Here is a 23,110-nt window from a genome sequence, read left to right as displayed (position 1 = left end):
CATGAAGGAGAGACAGGAAGCGGTACCGTCAAGGGGAGCAATCACTGTGGAAAAGGTACCCACATGCCTGGACACCACTAACACCAAAGGCCAACTCACTGCCACAGACTAGCAAAGAAGCCCTCGAATCCAGGAATAGCAGAATTCTCAGAACACCAGTTTTGCTTCTAGCCCAGCCCCTCCACCCACCATCTGGGGAAGCAACTCCTGTGAAGAAAGAGTCAGCCATCCCTACCAATTGCCACCTACAAGACATGCAGGCCAGCCTATATGAAGCAACCCTGAAAGAGAAACAGGAATCAGAATGTACTGGGGAGGTCCAACCACTACTACCACCTCCACTGATACCTCACTGGAAGTAACCCAATACCCTAAACCCAAGAACTTTGGGAATCCCAGACCATCAGACTTGCTCCCACCCAGATCCAGCAGCCATTAATGAGTAAAGTTACCACTTCGGAGGAAGGGCTCAGCCTTCCTCATTACCACTAATAACAACTGCTGACCAACTACCACCAATAGGAAAGTAGGCCCAAGAGCCCAGGAATGGTGGCACCCACCAGACAACAGACTGCTTCCAGCCCAACCCTAAAGCCATTAATCCAAAAAGCAACTGCAGCAGAGATGTGGCCTAGCTACTGTTTCCTCAGGTGCTGCAATCACAGCCACTGAAAATTCAGAAAAGAAAAATTTCGCCTTTGATGTCCTTGGCACCATCAAATGGTTCAACATCAGAAACTGATATAATGTTATCAGGGAATGGCATTAAAGCAGACACAGCTTTGTCACCATAACCTAATGAACATGGGACCTTTTTTTTTCTGACTTGTAGTTGAAACTTCCCTTTAGAATGTGAGCTCCCAAAGTAGACATTGTCTCCAACTTCTTTCTTGTATCTCCAGTGCTTAACCCAGAGCTTTATACATAGTAAGTGCTTAATAAATGCTTTTTCATTCATTCATTGTCTTTCAAAGTGTTTTTTCCTTTATATTATTGTTATATATAAATTGTCCTGGTTTTTCTTCCCTTAATCAGTTCATACAAGTCTTCTCAAATTTCTCTAGAACCAGTCTTTTTTATTTCTTACAATATAGTAATATTTAATTATATCCATATACCATAATTTGACAAGCCATTCCCCCAGTTGATGCATACCCCTATTCTCTGCTAAAACAAAAAAGAGTTGCTATAAATATTTTTGTACATATAAGTCCTTTACCACTTTCTCTGATCTCTTTGGAGTAAAGGTCTAGTGGTGATATTATTGAGTCTGAAAGAATACACAGTCCAGTGCCTTTTGGGGCATAGTTTCAAAATTGCTTTCCAAAATGGCTGGACAGTTTATAGCTCCACCAACAGTCCATTATTGTGCCCATTTTCCTGAAACCTATCTAATAATTGTCAATCTCCCTTTTTCTTTATCTTTGCCAATCTGATGGGTGAGAGATAGAACCTCTTTGCTGTTTTAATTTGCATATAGGAAAGATATATTTTGGGTAGAGAGAATTGTTTCATGCAATTTTACCAAAATTAGTCATTTTTATTGAATTTCTAGGATTTTACAAAACTGTAAGTGACTGTCTGACCTCCATTAATACATTCAGTCCTACAAGGTGTATTGTCAGGGTAAGGAGCTCATAGGGAAGCCCTTTCTCTCTCCCTCTCTCTGTCTCTCTGTCCCTCTCTAGATAGAAGCATCTAAGTGGCACAGTAAATTGATCACTGGGTCCAGAGTCAGGAAGATTTGATTTCAAATCCAGTCTATGATACTTAACTAACTCTTTGACCTTGGGCAGGTCATTTAACCTCTTTCTCAGTTTCCTCAAACTATAAAATGGGGATGATAATAGCTAGCAGCCACTTCCCAGAGTTGTTGTGAGCATTTCAAAATATTTCTGAAGCATTTAGCACAGTGCCCATTAATAAATGCTTCCTTCCTGCCTGCCTTCCTTCCTTCCATCCTTCCTTCTCCTATTTGTGATGCCCAAACTGGAAGGGAGGAATGGGGAACTTAGGACTGGCTTCCCACATGGAGGAATAAACCTCCATGTTGTGGGAGAAATGAAGGACCTACATTTCTCAATGCATTAATGAGGAGAAAAGATAAAAAGCCTAGCAGATGCTGGATGTTTTGAATCTTAGGACAGCCTCTCTGAAGGACTGTCACTAACTCCCATCCCTCCTCCTGTCAAATCCTAAGGATCCTCACACAGGAAGCTCAGAGCACTTCATCAAATCACAACCAACTTTTGGTGACAGAGACCCAACTGTACCCATGTCCTCTGGTGACTAAGACCCAGTGGTTTCCTTTGCCCTAAATCCTTCTTTTGTCATTGTCCCCGATAACAGGTATTTCATTTTAGGCCTTGAGCTTGTCTCTGTAGAAGGTAAAATGATCCATAATGAAAGCCTATTGCTTTATGCATATCAGCATACCAGCCTGTAAGACATTTTGTGAAAATCATCTTATCTCTAGGGATGCTGAGACAGTCTAGGATAGGAACATGACAGAAATCCTGGGTTTCTAGTAATTAGAACAGTAAGCCTACCTTATTGTAAATCCATAGGTCTGAACATAGCTTTTTTCTCTCCATACACGTCAAAATAGTTATGGATAGCCTACTATTTGCTTAGCACTGTTATAAGCACCATAAGAGATATCTGTGTTGTTTTCCCTCTGGAGACCATGCAGACCAGGAACTTTAAGTGTAGGTCTCCATCATTCCCTACTCTCTCCTTTACTGATTACGTATTCTGATCCCAGCAAGGATCACATTCCAAAGAAGATCTTTGCTTAGTCAAAGCAATTTATGTGCCTTCTATTTGTTCCTTTATCCTGGACTTAGCACAGTCTGACACATAGTAAGCACTGACTAAGTGCTTGCTGACTGGACTTTCATGGTTCTCAGCTCATTAGAAAAGCTGAATTCATGGATATTCTGAGGTCAAAGAAGACTCCATAGCTTTCCCTGGATTAGCTGTCTGCTCCACCGATCTCTTTATGTTGTCAGGTTAATATTCACGGGTCATAATCTTATCCTTTTCCCCAGAGAAATTATTTATAGAAATTTCCTACTAATACCTATTGATAATAGAAAAATGCCCTTTACATACAGTAATTGATAAAACGCCCACAGCCCATACACATACACATAACATAACAATAATAACAAGGTCATAAACACTCCTGGAATTAAGAAAATTGATTAGTTTTGCTGTCTAGCTTTTGGTCAGTTTGTCAACAAGCATTTATCAAATATCTATTGTATTTCAAGCACTATGCTAGGCACTGTAGACACAAAGACACACTAGATAGATAGATAGATCAATAGGTAGATTAGATAGACAGACAGACAGATAGACAGATAGACAGACAGACAGACAGACAGACAGACAGACAGACAGACAGATAGATAGATAGATAGATAGATAGATAGATAGATAGATAGATAGATAGATACAAATAAACAGACAACTAGATAGCTTTATGGATAGATGGATAGATGGATGGATGGATGGATGGATAGATAGAGATACAGACAGCTGGATGGATAGGTAGATAGATGTATATACAGACAGATAGTAGATAGATACATGAATGAATGAATGAATGAATAGATGCAAGTGAATAAATAATAATCTTTCTCTCAAGTTGCCTACAGTCTAATTGAGGAGGAATAACATGCAAACAACTGTGTACAAGCAATATATATAAATACATAAGGTAGATTAGACATAATTTTAGAAGGAAGGCACTAAGATTAAAGGGAATGGAGAGATCAATGTCAAACCCATGATTATGGCAAAAAAAGTGAGTGAGGTATAAAGTAGTGGGCCAACAGGAATGCAGAAAGACAGTGGAAAAGAAGGGGCTTGTTATTTGTTTTTAACCAAGACTTAGCAAATCTTGATAGTATGTAAGGTAGGTTGGTTTAGAAAATAAGGAGCCAGATTAAATTGACCCTCCTTAAAGAGTCAGAATAAGAAAGAAAAATCAAACTGAAATAATAGCAGTCATTTTAGTTGGACAGAATGTTTTTGACCAGAAGGCCAAAAAAATTATGTATATTCATAAAGCTATATCTATATCAATCAAATCAAGCATTTTCTAGCAGCCCTATCAATAATTACAAAACCATTAGGTTAGGCCTCTGAGGGCAACAGTTCCTCAGAAAGTCACTAACCATTTGTTTGAGAAGGATTGTTCAAAAATCCCAATACTTTGAGCATTTTGTGCCTGAAACTCCTCCTTCTGAAAATTCTCCTTTCTGCTTTTAGTTCACTGAGGTAGAAGTTGAAACACCTAAAAGTAGAATTTTCAAAGTTCTCATAACTTGTTGCAAGATTCCACAGAGCCTTCTTATCTATCCAGAGAGCATTAGAAGAATTAAAGCTGGAATTAAGGAACTTAGAATCACTAAAGTTGATTCTAAAACAGAATAAAGGGCATGAGAATAAAATCCTATGTTTATCTTCAAAGGCAGAGCTAAAAGACCTCTTTGACATTCTTCCTTCTCCAAGAAATCATGCCAGCAAAAAGAATTGCAGTGATTGGAGCTGGAGTCAGTGGACTGGGTGCCATTAAAGTCTGTCTGGAAGAAGGACTGGAACCCACTTGCTTTGAAGGAAGTCATGACATTGGAGGACTCTGGAGATATGAAGTAAGTTCAAATTTTCTGCTGATCTTGGTGATGGTGGGAGTCTTGATGTGAATCAGGGCAGAGGATATTCACAGCAAAGACATCATGAATCCTCAAAAGAATCAAAAAATGGTAGATAAAGTTGGCACCAATTTTTTGTCACCCAGGACAACAGCCAGACAGTCCTAGAGCCATAGACAGAATTAGAAGGGAACTTGGAAGTCATCTCATACCCACCATTTTATGAGTGAGGAATTTAAGTCTCAAAGAGGGTTAGTGACTTGCTTATTAAAGTAGCAGAGTCAAACTGCTAAATCCAGCATCCTTTCCAAGATGCTACTATGCCTTTAGTGCTGGATTATAAAATTCAGAAAAAGAATTCTTTAAATGTTTGTGCTGTTTTGAAAATTCTTCTAACCCTAACCCTCTCCCTAGGTCTATACTCTAGTAGGTCATGAGAATAAAAACGTCCATTTAAAGGAATTACACTCTAGCTAATGAAGCAGTACATATACTTATGCAAGGTAAATGTGAATACATTGTGAGGGCAGTATGGCGCAGTAAAAAGAAGGCCAGCCTTAGAGTCAGAAAGACCCAAATTCAAGTTCTTACACTGACATTATAGGTCCATGACCTTGAGCAAGTCATGACCTCTCAATGCCTCCAGACCACTATTAAAAACCAACAGATATGTCATTGAGCTACATTGGTAAAGGGAGTTTCCACATCAGTATTTCTCCACACTAATAAAATCACAGGTCTGGACCAAAAAGAGAAAAAACGTATTTACTATAAGTCATAATGAACAGTATACACAATGTGTTCTATGAGAATTTGGCAGTAGGAGGTGTTCAACTCACCACAGGCTATGACAGTGAAGAAAGACTTCATTGAGGATAAAGATTTGGATTGGGACTAGAAGAATGGGGATGTGTTAAATAGAAATAGTCAAGGAGACGTTCCAGATAGGGTAAACAAGAACAAAGGTTCAGATTCAGAAAGGCTATGTGGAAGAAAAAATCATCTGATTAATATGAAAGAAGCTCAGAGTTGAAAGGGACCTCAGAGGCCCTCTTCTCCAATACACACCGTGGAAAATCTCTTCAACATTCATAGAGAAGAGATCTTCCAGCCTTGGCGTAAGAACCTCTAGTAAAGAGAATCCACTGTATCTTGATTTAGCCTATTCTATTGTTGAATAGTTCAAATTATATGAATTCCCTATCTGTTTTAAAGCACAGGGTCATTGTGGGAGAGTAACATAGGAGAAGGTTGAAGAAAAACAGTCATCAATAAACTTTAAAAAAATAACCATTTTGCCCTTTTGCTAGAATGTGTGTTGCTCAGTCTCTTCAGTCATATCCAACTCTTCATAACCCCATTTGGAGTTTTCTTGGCAAAGACACTAGAATGGTTTGTCATTTCCTTCTTCAGCTCATTTCACATATGAGGAAACTGAGGCAAACAGTGTTAAGTGACTTGCCCAGGGTCACACAGCTAATAAGTATCTGAGACCAGATTTGAACTAAGGAAGATGAGTCTTCCTAACTTCAGGCCTGGCATTCTATCCATTGTGCTACCTAGATGCCCATAGAACTACAGAGTACCTTTAGAAAAAAAAATTATTGATTCAGTCTCTGAATCCATTAGCTATTGCCCTCCTACCATATGAAACAGATTCACAGCACTGACTCAGATGGAAAGTAGAATCAATCTCCCATTGTCTAGATAGATATGTAAGTTCATGGTGAATAAAGTATATAAAACTGTGCTATGGAAATCAGAGATGCTCTTAGAAACAGTTGCTTTGCAATTAATAGCCATACTCTTCAGCAGGTTCTAGTTATTGTGATTTTGTCAGAGTTGGGAGCTCATGTGGAGGAAGCTCACTCTACCAATACAAATAGGCAACTTCAATTAATGGTCTTAGAGAAATGCCTGGGCTAGTGTGAAGTGAGAGCCATACAGCCAGTATAGGTCAGAGGAAAGATTCCAAATTAGGTTATACTGATTCAAAGGCTAGGCCTCTATCCACTGTGTCACCCAGATTCTCCTGTATAGCATTATTCCTTAAGACACATTTCTAATTATGGGGAAACTGAACCAAAATCTCAAATAAGTTCAGTGAATTAATAACATATTTTTCAATTGCTTCCCCAAAGGACTCTTCTCTTTTAGCAGTAAACCTGGAAGCCTCAATTTTGCCATATCTAAAACATCCTTCATTAGGCATGGACCTTGTTTTTTTTATTGATACAATGAAGTCCTCTGTTATCCATAGGAAAACTATGAACCTGGAAGGCCCTACAGTGTCTACAAGTCAGGGACTTGCATCACTTCCAAGGAGATGACAGCGTATAGTGATTATCCTTTTCCTGATCATTACCCCAATTACTTGCATAATTCCAAAATTATGAAGTATCTTGGGATGTATGTCAAGCACTTGATCTTCTGAAGTACATCCACTTCCTGGTAAGTAAGGAAAGAATAGCCAGATTTCAAGCAGATTGCATATGGACAAAGCCCACGCAATTGAATAGAAAGAGATGCCCAGGTTCAGTTCATCTTTGAAAAACATCTGATTTTCTACAAAGTATTAAAGCTGAGACTCTCCCATTAGCATCTTACAAAGAATGCAAAGAGTTTTCTTCTGCATTTCTTCGGGAAAAAGATAGTTGCATAGCTAGAATTTTAAACAGAGAGACTTTGAGTTCAGATTCATTGTTGTCTTGATGTGGGTTAACACAGGTTAACAACAAACCAGGTGCTATTTTTTTTGTTCAGTGTAGCAGATGCCTGCGTCCACTACTGTGTTTAACTTCCAGTGAGGTGAAAAAGAGAGAGAGGGAGAGAGAGAGAAAGAAATCATGTGGACAGGGGGTAGCAAGTTATGAACAAGCTCCGTTTATTGATCTGAGAGTTAAGATATTTATACCCCACTCACGGGAACAGCACCCAGAGTGGAAAAGGCAGAAGTATCAACAATAATTTTTCTCATGGGAACCGTAACTTGGGGGAGTCCCTCCAGAGTCATCTCCTCGCTTCCCAATTACCTTTCAAGGCCCTTCTGTTCTCAAGGGAAAGGCAGCACAGGGGAGGGGTCGGAGAGCCTATGTTCTGACTTACGTGGCTCTTAGATTTTAGAACAGGCTGGAAGTAAAACCCAGCCTGGCCTAAATCCTCAAACCCATCAGTGCAAGCCCTCAACAATTCAGGGAAATTAGTTTCCAGTAGAGAGTGCAGTTACCAGAGCCTCATGTAGGCAATGAAGCTTTTCAGGTTGCAAAAACAATGATCTACTAGATTGAGATCTGGCATTCTGCAAAAGGATGGAAGCTGAAGACAGAGGGCAAAATGACCTGTGTTTGTCCATTTGTTCCCAGTCAAAGGTATGCAGTGTGAGGAAGCGCTCTGATTTCTCTTCCACTGGCCAATGGGATATTGTACTAGATGCCAATGGGAAGCAGGAATCCTACATCTTTGATGCCATCATGGTTTGCAGTGGCTATTATAATGATCCCTATTTTCCATTAGAGAACTTTCCAGCTAAGTAACACAGAAGGACAAGGAAAATTGTCATATTTCAAGAGAAATATACTATATTGTCAAAAGAATGGCCAAGAAATTAGTCAGTTTTCCTTGTTGATAATTTAAAATAATGAAATAGTACTAGTTCTCAACGACTCTAAAGTCAGCCTATGACTCAGGAGTGACTGACAAGTGTTTGAGGCCCCCTTGCTTAGCTCTGAAGCTAGAGATAATTCAGAAGAGCATTGGCTTTTAGAAATGACCATCAATAACTGACTCCAAATACTGTGTTCTCTTGACTGTGCCACTCAACTGCAACTTGGGTGGGTGCTCTGTGGTGGTCTTATATGAAGATACGGTCAAAAGAAGATCAGGATGGGCAGGCATGGATGGACTGTGATCATCAGAGGGAATAATCACCCTGATGAGATTATAAATCCACTTAAATGGGTTTCTGAAAAGTAATACATACCTAACTTTTCCCCTAATCCCTTCGTATTGAAATACGAGATTGAAAAGCAAGATGTGAACAAAGCTGCCAATATGCCTAGACTTAATACCTCCAGAGCAGTATTTCCCAACTTCCTCCATAGGATTCAGGGAGGCAGTTCTCCCTTATAAGACTGATACCTAGATAGCCATACCTAGAGATACAATTCTTATCTATTCTAAAAAAAAAAATCAGAGTTGGAGTTTTTATGTATTGTTGAATTATAACTGCTTTTGCCTTCAAGTTGTTGTTTCAACTTCTACAATTCTTCTTAGAATCTTCTTGGCAAAACTGATGGTTCATCATTATCCAAAGTTCCAGGAAAAGTTATTTTCAAGTCCATTGGTACAAAAATATGGTCTTTCTCTGATGTTACTTTATAGTAAGAAAATGGACTCCAAAGACAGCTGAAACACAGCATAGCAATCCATTCATCAAATGCTTTCTTTGGCATTCTAATGGAAATCACTGATATTAGAAACCTTGTGTTGAGATTTTCCTTAATGTTAAGTAACATGTGGGTTGAAAATGAGAGAATTGTTATAAGATTTTTTTTTAAAGAAATAATTACACTTTGTTTGTATACAAGCTGTGTCACTGAGCTTTGACAATGGCCAGGTTGACTATATCTTGTTTCTTTTCTGAATGAATAAACGCTTATTAAACCTATTTTCTGCGCCAAGCACTATGATAAGCACTGAGGATACATAAGCAAAAAAGTGAGACAGCCCTTGATGTAAAGGAAACTACATTCTAATAGGGAAAGATAGGATGATATAGAACACTGCTGACTGGGAGAGGGACTACAGAGAAGGTGAGTTAATCCATAGAACAGTCAACTGGCATGCCCATTCCAGAGCAATATTATTGATTTTATTTTTGAGCCCAAAGCAAGAATAAATCTGGATATATGTATATATTTTCGGGGCTGTGGAGGGAAGACTGTTGCAGTGGTAGGGCAGACAGCAAGATGGCCTGGGTGGGTGGCTAGATGGGATGTACAGCATGCTCTGACCTTGGGCCAGCTAGGTACGATAGAGTAGGTAAATTATACACAGTCACCAATCAAGATAGCTCATTCCCAGGGCAAGGCTCCCAAAGTCAAGTGGACTAATTTCCCCAAAGACTGGGAGCCTGGCTTCTGGATGTCTGGCCCAAAGAAGGCTACTGTTCTAAGTGGAGAGAAGTGGGGCAATAGTGACAGGAAAGATGGGAAGATGGCTTGAGTGGACATCTGGTTGAAATATGAAGCTAAGTGGACATAAAATTGCATGGGTAATCAAAAACCAACAGGAAGTTCTATTTAAACATTTAGTTAAGAAATACATTTTGGAAAGCACATAGAAGCAGCTAAGTGGCACAGTGAATAAAGTGTTAGACTGGGAGACAGGTAGTATGGAGTTCAAATCTTGCTTCAGAGACTTAGTGACTGTGTGATCCTGGGTAAGTCACTTAACTTCTCTGTGAATCCATTTCTTCATCTGTAAAATAAGGATATAATCATGCCTTCCAGGGTGGCTGTGAGGGCAAAGTTAGTTATATGTATTTATAAAACAAACCTTTGCAAACCATAACACTGTCTAAATGCTAGCTATTAAAAGAAGAGAAAACACATAGCAAGAGATTACCAAAGATAAAACCCTTCTGATTCCACTGTTGAGGCCAGATGCTAAGCATCTTGGTGTTCTTTCCTCACAGGCATCACAAACTTCAAAGGCCTTTATTTTCACAGTTGGAAGTATAAAAGCCCTGAGAAGTTTTTAGGGAAGAAAGTCCTTGTGGTTGGCACTGGAAATTCTGGAGCAGATGTGGCAAGTGAGCTCACTTGTGTGGCAAAACAGGTTTGGCTTTAAAAAATTACTCTTTGCTTTGGAACCCACCCATCACCATCCCTGATATGCTAAGTATATCGAACCTTCTATCCATTACTAAGTAATAAATGTTACCCCAGTTTAGGCTGCTACTTCACCTGTTTCCTCAGGTAAGATTTGGTAAACATGAGGTAGGATTCCCAATAACTTAAAGTAATTTTAACCATCTATGGAATTTTTCTTCCCTATTTTATTTGGAGAAGAGAAATATAGTAAGAATAATATGATGGGTCAGTTTTTTGAGATTTACTATAATGGAATAACATAAGATATGTATTTAACTTGTGTGAATTGAACTATATGTGTTTGAGGGTAGAGGAGAAAGAGATAGATAGAGACAGAGAGATATCATAAAGAGAGACAGTGATAGAGAGAATACAATAGTTTAAATAACGTACTGGAGTAATTCTGAGACAGATGAGAAATCTGACTCTGCCCTCCAACTCAATATTCTTTTTACCCCCTCAAATCTCACTGTCCACTTCTCAGTTCAATCCCAGGAAGCCTGGAGGGCAGATGAAGGGAAAGATGGAAGAAGGTTGGGAAAGGGATAAGCAGAGCACCTCATGCTCAACCCTGACTAACACCCCGACCAAACTATTCAACCCCTAGAGTTAATCCTTATCCTAAATCTAATAGCATGCCAATTTCCCTTATCTACTGTACTTTATGAATGATTAAACAGAATTAAGAAAGTGTCATTTTGATGATGATTTTTGCCCTCCATCTCAACTTTAGAACCTAACTTATGTCTAAGATGTGACTCTATATCTTGACATCAAAAAACAGTTGGTTAACTGTACAGTCTCACTGCCTGCTACCTAGAGGAAAGATTTTTTTTAAAAAAAATTGACTTAAAAGCATAAAGATGAGAAGATATTGCTTATAATTATAATAGCCCTAATATGACCTATTTAAATAAGTTATTAGGGAATAAGCATCTATTAAGCACCTGCTATATGTCAGGAACTGTTCTAGTGCTTTATAAATATTGTCTCATTTCATTATTAGTGTTGAAAATTTAAAAACAGAGAAAGGAAAATACATCCATTCAGATTGTCAACATTTCCCATAGAAATTTCACAATATGAAGCAATAAACAATGCATAGGCCAAAAGAATTCAGACCATCTCAGCCAGTAAACATGATCTCCTAACCAAACAGAGAAACATGTTAGGCAAGGAAAGCAATAGTTTACAAAATGAATTTATTTACCAAATGTTAGGGAGGAGTATGGTGGAAGATATTGAGCCACATTGTGGTACAAAATAATGGAAGAATGGGATAGAGGAAAAGGAGTTTGGAGAAAGCTAGGCATAACATACAATTGAGCCAGATCATCTCAAGAAAATGTGTAGATGAAACCAGAAAGAGGAAACCAAATTAGCAAAATGGAACCAATTTGGTGGTGTTTCTATAGCCTGGTCATCTTTGATCATCAGTGACAGTAGAACCAATACGTTTGGATTCAGACAGCTTTTCCAGTTTTCCATTGTACAGCATATCTTCTCCGTTTCACAATTTCCTGAAACCTATGAAGTAGTTACTTTTGTTGATTATTTTAAAAGCATTAGACTCAGTAGAAAGATAAAATTTCCTTAAAATTTTTCTTCCAACAAAGTGTCTCCCAGGAATGCAATTTTATATGAGATTCCTTAATAGATATAAATACACAATTTACCCTTTTCAATTATATTCTAATTATCAATATCATGTACGCCTTAAATGGGGAGACACATATTTACTGAAGATTATTTCCAATGTCCTGGGAGATGTTAACACAGTGTTCAGATTGAAGCCAACTTCCTTATAAATGAAGAGATCATTCATATGCTTCTTTTTTTTGTAGACAACATTGTGCTGATTTTATCAAACTCTGAAATACTGCAGGGCCTTCTCTTTTTTAAATTTATTTTTATTCTTAACAAGCATCAAATAAAATGAGTGTGTTTCCAAATAATCAGTAGAAAAGAAAAAGGGGATTGTACATGAAACAAAGAGCTACATTATGTGCAGTTGGATTTTCTTTTTCTAAAGTATTTAAAATAACTTGTAGTTTTCAAAGCTGTCCTGACTCTGCACTTTTTTTGGCCTTTCTGTTTTCTTATACTTTTTTTAAAAGATACTTCAATGACATTCTTTTGTTTTCTTTTGTTTTCTTTCTCAATAAAATTCATAGATGTCCATCATAGAGTGACTTCATAATACTTGTAGAAAAAACAAATGGGTAAAGAATATCTGTTGTCCAGGTTATATGTCTTTGGTTAGGCATTCCATTAAGTTAGTCTATCAGCACATATATCTTAGACAGGCAACAGCAAGAGACAATGAACTGGACCCAGAACTGAAAGTATAGATTGGGTTGGATTCCATTGGAGAATTACAAATAATCCCAAAGCACCTCTTTCAATCCCAAATCCATCTTTTTCAACACCAATATTCTCCAGAAGATACTATATGGCTGTGAATCATAAAACACTACTATGCCTGAAGATTCAAAGCTTCATGTATCCCAAAAGGCAAAGGAGATAGATACATGGTGGACATAAGTGGACTGTCACATTTGATAAATATGTGCCACTATATACGTATGTATGTACATGTGCATATATATGAACAGATGTATGTATAGTTTTATATATAGTGTATACATCATACAATATCATATAATCACATGATACATAGATATGTATATATAATGTAACATCATATAATTATATATTGTATAGAGATATATAATGACATTATATAATTATATGTTATAACACATTATTCAGCAATGAGGTAACAATGCAAGAGGTAACATAAAAAGATATAATTTGTCAAATACATGTTCAAGAGGAGGAAGTAGAGTCCTTATTTAAGGACAGCAAATGCTAATGGATGAAAATGCCAAAGGATGCCCTGGCTTGCACGAAATGTTAAGGACCTGGAGGAAGGTATCCAGTACATTAGATAGAGCCTCAATGAGGGATCCATGGGAGGACAAGGACAAGGGTGGCATGGGATGAGACAATACAGATGAGAAAATACAGATGTAATTTGCCCCCCATTGAAGGGAAATCCCTACAGCAATTAGATCAAGGATCCATTAAAGTACCTGCAAACCTTTTGGCTAGAGGGGCTAGGAACACAAAAATAAATAAAAATCCGTCTTCTCAGGAAGCTTTTAATCTAACAGGTATAGTCACTGAGTAGAGTCACATGTTATGATTTTTCTTAGACTGGAGGAATAGCTTTCCAATCATCTCTTACTCTTGTTAGAGCTACCCCTAGTGGCAGCTAGGTGAGCCAGCATATGAAGTACTGAATCTGGAGTCAGGAAATTTTAGTCATTTTCGGTTGTACCCTTCTCTTCCTGACCCCTTTTGGGATTTTCTTGGCAAAGATACTGGAGTGATTTACCATTTCCTTCTCCAGTTCATTTTTACAGATGAGAAAACTGAGGCAAACAGGGTTAAGTGACTTGCCCAGGGTCACATAGCTAATAAATGTTTGAGGTCAGATTTGAACTCAAGTCTTCCTGACTCCAGGACCAGCGCTCAATCTACTGTGCCACCTAGTTGATCCTAGGAGTCAGGAATACCTACGTTCAAATTCATCCTTATATACTTATATTACCTCAGTTTCTTCATTCATAAAATGGGAGTAATAATAGCACCTCCCTACTAGGGCTATTGTGAGGATAAAATAAGATAATATTTTGAAATACAAGTTATCATCACTAGTATTATTTTATTTATTATTATTATTATTATTATTATTAAAATGGAGGATAAGGACAAACTAAGGAGATGTATAGAGTTTAAATAAATTTTTATGAAAGGAGCTGGTGGGAGACTTGAGAATGAAGAGGTGAGATAAGAACTATGGTTCTCCATTAGCTGAAAAAACTGTCTGAAATGGTAATATAACATTGAAACAGAAATATTTTGTAACCACATCTCTGTCTTCTAGGTTTTCCTCAGTACAAGGAGAGGAGCATGGATATGGAACCGTGTTTGGGATAATGGAAATTCCATGGACACTGTACTCTTCACTCGTTTTCATAGTATCATGAATAGAATGCTAACAACTTCCATGATCAATAAGTGGGCAGAGAATAAATTGAATGCACGGTTTAACCATGATGTTTATGGTCTACAGCCTAAACATAGGTATGATTGAAAAAAAAATTTTTTAAAAAGATTTCCCTTTGGTTACTGGAGTCAGCAAGTCCATTAACAACCTTAGAGGTGGATTAAAACTACACAGTCTACCAGGGATCATGGAGTGAGAACATTTTGCTAATTTTACAGTCACCAAATTGTTTAGGGATGCACACCATATGTTCTTCCCTCATGAGTCCCTAGGTAGTCACAGCTAGTTGCTACCAAAAAAGAAGAAATTAATTTCTTAGAAGATGGTGCCTATTGCCTAGATCACATGTGTTCTCTCCATGTTATCATATAATTTAGAAGCATTTTTAGGAGAAATAAAAGTAATTACTACTTTACACTTAGAAAAATTGCTTCTCAGGGAAAAAAATGGTGGAGGCTAGAAATAGTCATTGATTAACTGAAGACTCACAGAATCTCAAAGTTAAAGGGAAGATATATTAGATAGATCTATTATCGATTGATACTAGAAACTATTGGTAGATATAATAAATACAACCAGTATCTAGTAACCCATACTTGAAACAGAATACCATGTAAAATACAACCAAGTAGATAGTCTCTAAAGCACTCTAGTGAGAAACCAGAAACTTCCCAACTCAAACCATTCCATTTTTGATAGCTTTAAATATTAAGAAGTTTTCCCCTCTATCTAGCCTAAATCTGTCTACAATATCCAACCATAGCATCCATTTTTTCCCTTTGGGGCCTACTTTTTGACTTTTTTAATTAAAAAAAAAAAAGCTTTTTCAAATCCATAAATATTACATTCATAATGAACGCAATAATATGGCTACATCACAATTAGTATAAAAAGGATACACAGGAATGGAAGAAACCTAAAACTGGAAGACTCATCAGCAAGTTATTGAAAATAGTACAAACATGAATTAAGCAGAACCTAAACTAATGTGATAACAATGTCAGAAGAGAGAAGGAGGTTTAGATGAGAAATGTTACAAAAGTAGAATCACTGGAACTTTTTAACAGATCAGGTACTGGGGTTGTGAGAGGGAGGAATTGAGGACAATGCCTACATTGTCAACCTGAGTGACTGATAAGATGGTCATGCCCTCAACAGTAATAGGAAAATTAGGAAAAGGGAAAGTTGGGGGAAGGCAATATATGTTTAGTTTGGACATAGTAAGTTTTTTAAGTTATCTATGAAATGTCTGATTTGAGATATCCAAAAGGCAGATGAAGATATGATACTGGAGTCCAGGAGAGAGGTTAGGAATGGATTTTTTTTCTTCTTTGCTACCATTTATATAGTATTTCAAGGTTTGCAAAGCACTTTACAAATATCGTCTCATTTAATCTCCACAATAGCTCTAGAAGATAGGTGCTTTTAACACCCTCATTTTATAGATGAGGAAACTGAGGTTGAGGGAGAGATGAGATCACCAAGCAAAAAAGTACACAGCACAAAAAGAGTATAAACAAAGTCTTGAGGGACACCTACAGTAAGTGGGTGTAACCTGGATAAAGATTCAGCAAAATAACTTAGAAGGAACAGTCAGGTTGGAGGGGAACCACAGGTTTGGACCAGTTTCAAGGTTATAAAATTCTTTGACTGAACAAGTTGTCAAAATGAAACAGGAATTGTCAGATTTATGGAGAACAAAAGAATTTATAACCAAACAGGAGATAGAGAACATTATGAAATGCAAAATGGATAATTTTGATTATGTTAAATTGAAAAGTTTTTGCACAAACAAAGCCAATGCAACCAAGATTAGGAGGAAAGCAGAAAACTGGGAAAGAATTTTTACAACCAGTGTCTCTGATAAGGGACTTATTTCTAAAATACATAGAGAACTAAGTCAAATTTATAAGAATACAAATCATTCACCAATTGATAAGTGGTCAAAGGATATAAATCGGCAGTTCTCAGATGAAGAAATTAAAGCCCTCTATAGTCATATGAAAAAAATGCTCTAAATCACTGTTGATTAAAGAAATGCAAATCAAAATGACTCTGAGGTACCACATCACACCTCTCAGATTGGCCAACATGACAAAACAAGAAAATAATGAAGGTTGGAGAAGATGTGGGAAAATTAGAACACTAATGCATTGTTGATGGAGGTGTGAACTGATCCAACCACCTTGGAGAGCAATTTGGAACTATGCCCAAAGGGCTATAAAAATGTGCATACCCTTTGACCCAACAATAGCACTTCTAGGGCTGTACCCCAAAGAGATCATAAAATGGGAAAAGGACCCACATGTACAAAAATATTTATAGCAGCTCTTTCTGTGGTGGCAAAGAATTGGAAATTGAGGGGATGTTCCTCAATTGGGGAATGGCTGAACAAGTTGTGGTATATGAATGTGATGGAATACTATTCTGCTATAAGAAATGATGAACGGACAGAATTCAGGAAAACCTGGAAAGACTTTTATGGACTGATGCTGAGTGAAGTGAGAAGAACCAGGAGAATGTTGTACACAATAACAGCCGCGTTGTACAATGACTAACTTTGATAGACTTAGCACTTCTCAGCAATGCAAGGATCTCAAAAAGACTCATGATGGAAAACGCTATCCACATCCAGAGAAAGAACGGAGTTTTAATGCAGATTGAAGCATACTATTTTCAATTTTTTTCCTTCTGTTTTGTTTTGTTTCCTCTTTATTGCAGTTCCTCCTATTGGTTCTAATTCTTTACAACATGTCTAACATGAAAATATGTTTAATAGGAAAGTATATATAGAGCCTATATCAGATTGCACGCTGTCTTGGGGAGGGTCATAGGGTGGGAGGGAGAAAAAAATTTAAAACTCAAAAGGATATGGAAGTGATTGTTGAAAACTAAAAATAAATTAATAAAAAAATTTAAAAATTTAAAAAAGTGAAACAGGAATGAGAATACAAATTATTCTTCTTGATTCCCATTGGACACTATCACTACCAATTTTTTTCATATATACACAGATATTATCATAGAGCTAGCAAATAACCATGTGCCACTGGGTACACCTTTGTACTACATAGTTCAAGCCTATGGAATCTATTCTCTATGTATAATCTAAGCTGAGAAAATGAATTGATTGATCTGTACATAGCATTACATACATAAAGTTATTCTAAGAGTGAAGAACTACTTCCATTCCCTATGTAAGGGCTGAAAAATTCTAAACAGAATCTGACAAATTATATTTTTTCCTTGAAATTTGTAATTAACTCACCCTCAAAAAGAATGTTAATACTCACTTGTTTGGATTTCCTTCTTCATCCCAAAGGTTTCTGAGCCATCAAGCTATCCTGAGCAATGAATTGCCCAATCACATCATTACTGGAAGGCTACAAGTAAAACCAAATGTGAAGGAATTCACTGAAAGTGCTGTCATCTTTGAGGATGGTTCTCAAGCATGTATTGATGTTGTTATCTTTGCCACAGGACATACTTTCAATTTCTCTTTCTTAGAAGGCAGCTCAGAAGTTCTTGACAGCCAGTGTTCCAAGTTTAAATTTGTATTTCCTCCTCAACTTGAAAAGCCAACTCTAGCTTTCACTGGCATTGTTCAACCAATCGGAGCTACCCTTCCTGTATCAGAACTCCAGAGCCGGTGGGCTACGCGTGTATTCAAGGGTATGTAAAAGGCTGGTTTTTACCTGCAGACAAAATAGTGAGCCAAATATGTGATATGATAAGAAGGGAGGATAGCGCCATGCCCAAAACATCTTTGACATCAGTTTATCAAAGTGCCCCAAGTTACACCATTAGAGAAATTCTTCTAAGAATTTTCATTCTCTAAGATCCCTTAATTAAAATTGAATATCCTTTGGAGAGACAACATTATCAGTTTACTCAATAGTGTCACTGCATCTCTCTTGGAGACAAAGTGAGTATTAGAGTATTGTTTGAATTGTCCTAAGGACTATGGAAAGCTCTTCATGTTTGGGGTTTGTTGATTTGGTTATTTTGGGGGGATGCTTTTTTTTTCAAAGTGAAGCCAGTGGTGGGCCTCATGACATCACAGGATCCCTTAGAAGTAGACTACACAATGTTATGTGAACCACTGCTCTTAAAGTTTCAGGGTGGAAAAAAAAATGACCCTCAGGAGTAAAAAGGAGATTCCAGAGTAAACATTTTATATTCCAGAGATGTACCATCAAAATAATGGAAAGATCTTTAGAAGCTAGAGACTCTTGTCCTAACTCAGGGAACTAACTATGTACCCTTGAACAAGCCTCACTTTCATTTTCTGTAGAATAAGAAAACCAAACTAGCTGATCTCCAAAGCCAATTCCAATTCAAATATTTATTGTTTGAAGAAAATTCAAGTGATCTGCTAGATATTATGAAGAGAGTAGCTTCTCTTCCTGCCTTGACAACTAGAGAAAATCAAGCCTACCCTTCACCAAGATTTCCCACATTAGGGCTTTGGTTTTGAATTTTAGGGAGTCCACCTGTAGACCCAACAATTTCTTCCTAAAAACCATTCTTTCCATTTAGTTTTCTTCTTCAGACAGTCCTGCTCAAATTCTGGATTTTCTTTCCTAGGGCTGAACAAATTGCCTTCAGCAAGTGACATGATGGCTGAAATCAAACAGATACGAGACAAAATTGAAAATCAGTAAGAAACTTGACTGTTGATGAAGGATAATTCAACTTGTTTAGGTTGAACTATTAACCCATTAAGTATCATTTATATTTTTTTCAGCATGGAATCTGGGTCTAGATTAATGCTTCTTAAACTGTGAGTTACAACCCCATATGAGGTCACAAAAAATTTGGCAACAGTAAAAGGTTTTTGAATGTGCAATGACCAAAAATTAATTAAAAATCAAACATGTAATGAATCCAAGATGTTTCTGGCAGCACTTGCCCGTGTTGCATCGAGCAACTTCACTGCAGCCTTGGTTCTGAACACAAAGCATGCGCACTTTGCATTGCACATGCCCTCAAGCCTTGCAACACCAATGAGCACTGCAAAAGACTAAAAGGGGTCACTAGTAAGTTTAAGAAGCCCTAATTTAAATAATAGTGCCTTGCTCTTCATAGGTACTCAACATATATTTGATGAATTAAATTGAATTGAATTTGACCTTACTTTCAGCATTATCATCAGTTATTTTCTATTGAACATTCAGAGGGTGTCTGGTTATCTGGAGTTGTTAGCTGCCCTTGTAAAAGGCAAGGTTATGTGCCCATTTCCCGGTCATACTGTATTCTTATGATGAAGCCTATCAAGGAAGCAATGAAATAATAGTAGGTCTACCCCATTTATTCATCCTATGAAGGACAAAAGAACCAGAGAAATGAGTTGACTAAATTCTTGGAGTGAGATCAAAAGTTGTAATTGGGTTCAATCTTGACGGAGAACAATTCTCAAACATCAGAATAAGGTACAGATTCAGAATTATACTGAATGAGATGGGTCATATTTGGAGCATATTTTCTACTCTTGAAGAATTTGGCCAACCAATGACTTTGGCCTAAAGGGGAGAGATTAATAGTGATGATGATGATAATGATGATGATGATGATGATGATGACAGTGATATTAAAGGTGATAATAATAATTATTATTATAATGATAATATGATATTCCCATAATTCCTATAATATGATATTCCTATAATTCCTATAATGATAATTCCTATAGTGCTTTAAAGTTTACAAAACACTTTACAAATATCTCATATTAATGCTAACAACCCTAGGATATAAATGATTTAATTATCTCCACTTTATAGGTGAGGAAAACAAGGCAGAAGTTAAGTGATTTGTCCATGGCCACATAGCTATTAAGTGTCCTGCAGCCAGATTTAAACTCAGGTCTTCCTGCCTTCAGACCCAGCACTCTATCAACTGTACCACCTAACTGCCTATTTTTTCACTACTTCAATCTTTGTAATTTCAATATATCGATAGAAGTACAATCTCACCAATCTTTCCTCCAATAATACAGATCGTAAGTCATCTGTGCCTGTTCATTCTATGTGACTATTATGTGACTTAGCAATATTCTCCTGTAAATCTGCCATGGGTGGTCCACTCAATGAATTGGGGGTGAACCTTTCTTTAAATCTCTTGACATTGCATGAAGCAAATGGAATATCAAATACATTTCATGGATGCAATAAGGAAATCTATGTCATCTATGAAATTAATTTTTTGGGTCATATTTTAATTATTAAGCTTAGCCCTAGATTTCAGAACAACTTTATGTAGTGACCACCAATTGCAGGACACAATAAAATTTTCTATAAAATAAACAAAAAATACGTGTTTAAAATAATCTGCCTAAACTTGCCTGCAATTTTCACCTAGCTCTAGCAAAGATAGAGGAGAAAAAATGGTCATTGTGAACAGACACAAAGGACTATAGGCTCTAAATATTACAGTCACCTTAACATCAAACAATTTAGAGTCACCTACAATGGCCTTCATTTATATTAGTTCTTCTTTGAGACCTTCCCAAATAACCAACATAATGCACTTGGAAATTGTCCTTGGAAGATGCCTTGAACAGAGAATAGATTCTGACTTAGATTTTCTCCTTTTTCCCTTTTGGCTCCAGGTTTCTGAAAAGCCCACGTGATATACGATGAGTTCATTTCGTTGATTACATGGATCAAATTGCCTCTGAAATAAAAGTGAAACCCAACCTCCTGTCCCTCTTTCTCTGGGATCCCAGGCTGGCCTTTGAAGTTTTCTTTGGTCCTTGCACTCCATACCAGTACTGACTACAGGGACCTGGGAAATGGAATGGGGCCAGGAGAGCCATCCTGACCCAAAGAGAAGGCATCATAAAGAGAAGGCATCATCAAACCCTTGAGGACCCGAGTGATCAGCAATGACCAACCTCCATTTTATAGGTCTTTTTGGCATATAGGTGTCTGTATTAGTATTCTCTTTTTTCTTATTTTTATAATTAAGGTATAATTATTTTATCATCTAAATCAGGAGTTCTTAACCATTTTTGTGTCATTGCCCCCTTTGACAATCTGGTGAAGCCTATAGTCCCTCTCTCAGGAGAGAGTTATTAAATATGAAAATAAACAGGATTACAAAGGAAAGGAATTATATTGACATTTTAGCTTCAAAAAAAAACTTAATTCATGGACTTGAATTCACAGTCTCCTGATCTAGACCAATAATGCTGTCCTTTAAGCTTTTTTTTTTTTTCAGGCTAAGCATCCCCAGTTCCTTTAACTAATTCTCATGTGGCATAAAATTAATAAAAAGAGATATCATCATCTGGCTCTGCTCTTTCTAAAATGTGCCACGCAGGCCTGAACATAATACTTTATACATTATCTGACCATGTCAGAGTACAACAGGACTCTACATTCCCTGGTTCTGGACACTGTTCCTTTCTTAATGAAACACAAGATCACATTTGATTTTTTAGAGGGAACCCATTTATCTATCTATTTCTATATCTCCTTGAGAATATAGACACAAAGGACAAGAAATTCTGAAAAAGACATATAGTTAATGGAAAAATAAGTGAAGTAAATTTATGAGGACCCACCATTGGTTCTACCTTTGAAAGCAAAAATGAGATTGAGTGTGTTGCAAACAAACAATTGATGATTTGAGCTTTTAGTGAAAAGTTCAGCCCGATAAAACCACAGTTTGGTTGGGACAACTTTTAGCATATATATTTTTATTTGCTGAATGTTAAGTAAGGTCTACTAAAACCTAAAGAAGTTTTTCAGATGAATTGATAATAATTTGCACCTCCATCTTTTTCTTATGAACTTGATTTTTAACCCACACATAAATTATAACATTTATCCCTATTTCCCTATAAGATCCCCATAATATTTATCCCTAACTTCACAGAACTTCACTCATCCCAATGTTTGAGCCTATCAAGATCTTTTTGAATCTTGATTCTAACAACGAACATGTCAGCTTACACACCTTGCTTTGTATCATCTGCAAATGTGACAGGCATGCCATCTATGACACCATCCTAGTTATCGGGAAAAAAATACTTGAGTACTCCACTCCAGTTGTCTTTTAATATCAACGAGGGACCATCATTCACTTCTCTTTAGGTCAACCCGTTCTGAGTCTGTATATAACTTTGCCAACGTCTTGTCCACATTTGTATACACTTACAACCAAGATAACCTGAGATATTTTATCAAATATGTTACAAAGAAGTAATGCTGACTAGGAAAAAATGTATTTGAATCAAATATCTCTAATAGTCTGCAATCCAAAGTATATGAAGAATTTATATAAATATATACAACTAAGAGCCATTCCCTATATACCTGTGGCCTTACTACATAAATAACCATTTCTCAAACCATCTACATCTATATGAAAATATAATTCAAATTACTAGTAATAAAAGAAATTGAAATTAAGATAATTCTGAGGTTTAGTTCATACTCAGAAAATTGGCAAAGATAAAAATAGACACTGTGACAAGAGCTATGGAAAGACAAATA

The 23,110-nt window shown here is 36.9% G+C and overlaps 1 pseudogene; it reads left to right on the top strand.

Annotated features, from left to right (window-relative positions):
• The first annotated feature begins 4,526 nt into the window (after positions 1–4,526).
• On the top strand, positions 4,527–22,674 carry LOC110202733 (flavin-containing monooxygenase 5-like; annotated as a pseudogene).
• Positions 22,675–23,110: the final 436 nt, after the last annotated feature.

Source organism: Phascolarctos cinereus, unplaced genomic scaffold, assembly GCF_003287225.1.
Source record: "Phascolarctos cinereus isolate Bilbo 61053 unplaced genomic scaffold, phaCin_HiC Scaffold_5;HRSCAF=322, whole genome shotgun sequence".
Taxonomy (NCBI): domain Eukaryota; kingdom Metazoa; phylum Chordata; class Mammalia; order Diprotodontia; family Phascolarctidae; genus Phascolarctos; species Phascolarctos cinereus.
Note: the sequence above shows the minus strand (reverse complement) of the source record. Positions and strands in the feature narration are given on the sequence as shown.